This window comes from Morus notabilis, unplaced genomic scaffold (assembly GCF_000414095.1).
Source record: "Morus notabilis unplaced genomic scaffold, ASM41409v2 Scaffold329, whole genome shotgun sequence".
Lineage (NCBI taxonomy): Eukaryota > Viridiplantae > Streptophyta > Magnoliopsida > Rosales > Moraceae > Morus > Morus notabilis.
In genome coordinates, this window is record NW_010358084.1 from 141,431 (window position 1) to 143,945 (window position 2,515).

Sequence of the window (2,515 nt, forward strand, 5' to 3'; positions counted from 1 at the left end):
TTTTTCTCCAAAAATTCCACATCGTGCATGTGATGGTGTTTGTAGAAATTCGAGTGTTTATTGTAACCCGTTTTGTCTCATGTGTGCCCACACACACGTCTTCATGGATTCTAGGAATTGATGTGGAAGACATTGGTTTTCTAAACACAAAGATTGGAGCAAGGACTGTTCGTGGTCAAAGAACTCAAGTTATCATCCGAGTCGGCTTCCAGGTATTTTTCCTGATTGAGTTCTTGATATATATAAGTTTATGAGATTAATTTATTCGTGCATAAATTAATATAATCTATAGAGTATCTCAAAAGTTTTATGAAAATTTTTGTTATACACGATCTGCCTCTTCCCCGCACCACCACGCTTTCGCATCCGGATTCGATCAGGGCAACCAACATGTACAAGACCAAATTCAGAGCTGATGGGACTGTGGAAAGGCATAAAGCACGCCTTGTTGCTAAAGGATACACACAACGGGAGGGCATTGATTTCCTAGTCACCTTCTCCCCTGTTGCCAAGTTGGTTACAGTCAAAGTCTTACTTACTTTAGCTGTTATTTATGGCTGGTCCCTCACCCAACTCGATGTCAACAATGCTTTTTTACATGGGGAGCTTCTTGAGGAAGTTTACATGACACTTCCATCCGGTTACCCTTGTCGTGAGGGGGAGCATTTGCCCGAAAGGGCTGTTTGTAAGTTGACAAAGTCGCTATATGGGCTACGGCAAGCTTCACGACAATGGTTCTCTAAGTTTTCAAGGGTTCTCCTTAATGAAGGTTTTGTACAATCGGCTGGTGATCACTCATTCTTTGTCAAGCATCGAGGTAAAAGTTTCCTGGCCCTCTTAGTGTATGTTGACGATATTGTTATTGCAAGCAATGATCAAGCTGCTGTGAATGATTTGAAATCACTTCTTGCTAATCGCTTTAAGTTAAAAAACTTGGGATCTTTGAAATATTTTTTAGGCCTTGAAGTTGCTCGATCTCACTTGGGCATATCGGTCTCTCAACGCCATTATGCTTTAGAGTTGTTGTCTGAAACAGGAAATTTGGCTTGTAAGCCAGTTTCTACTCCAGTGGAGCCAAACCTCAAACTTTCCCAATCCGACGGAGACTTGCTTGAAGATCCAACAATTTACCGAAGGCTTATTGGCAAGCTCCTTTACCTCACTATCACTCACCCAGATTTGTGTTACTCGGTCAATCGATTGAGCCAGTTCATGGTTGCACCCCAGGTTCCTCATTTGCATGCTGCACATCGGATACTGCAGTACATAAAGGGCACCCCAGGTCAAGGGATCTTTTTTGCTGCCAATTCTCCTATTTAGCTTAAGGCCTTCACCGATTTAGATTGGGCCACTTGCTCGGATTCTAGAAGATCCATTAGTGTTTTTTGTGTGTTTTTGGGTACTTCTCTAGTCTCCTGGAAGTCCAAGAAACAACAAACCGTATCTTGATCGTCTGCAGAAGCCGAATATAGGTCTATGGCCAACACCACTTGTGAATTGATTTGGCTGCTCTCCTTATTGAAAGATCTCAAGGTCGGGCATAATGGACCAGCTCTACTGTTTTGCGACAATCAAACAGCCCTCCACATTGCTGCCAATCCTGTGTTTCATGAGCGCACAAAGCAAATAGAGATTGACTGCCATGTTGTGCGTGAGAAAATACAAGCAGGTTTTTTGAAGACGCTGCACGTTTCTACTCAGAACCAACTTGCTGATATCTTCACAAAGGCTATTCATCCAACACAATTTCATCTACTGCTATCCAAGATGGGAATTCACAATTTGTTCTCTCCATCTTGAGGGGGAGTATTAGAATAGTTTATTCCACTACCTTGTTGAATTCCACTATCTCGAGAACGTCTCCCTGATTCCACTACCTCCAGCATGTTCTCCTTGTCATTTTATTATTTTGCTACTCCTTTCTCTCTCCTTTCAGTTATGCCTTAGTGTACGTTGTTATTCTGTTTGTAGGCTATATAATGCCTGGTAGTAATCAATACAAAATCAAGCAGTGTTCATTTTCATTTCGTTTCTTAGCTCTCATGCTTCTTTTCTAATAGAAACTGATGGAGAGTATGTCAAATGTTTTTAGATTATTTTCACATGTGACACTTGAATTTTATAGTCATTTTCAGTTTATCTCTGAACTTTAAAAGTTCTTACTTTACTCCCTAAATTTTAAATTGTTCACATTTAACTCTTTTATTGTAATTTCGGTTAAAATCATACAGAAAAAGAGGGGATTAAGTGTGATTATGTGGTTTTAATCTATTTTTTGAACAAAAATTTAAATAGAAAGACCACGTGACTGTATTATTCTCTTTTTTCTATTTGTTTTAAATAGAAATTGCAATACAAAGGGTTAAGTGGACGCAAATTAGAATTTAGAGGGTAAAGTGGGTTTTTAAAATTTAAAGAATAAACTGAGAATAAGTCTAAAGTTCAGGGTTATCAGTCATAATAATCCAATGTTTTTTTCCCCCTTGATAACTGGCAGATTATATGTCAAATGTTT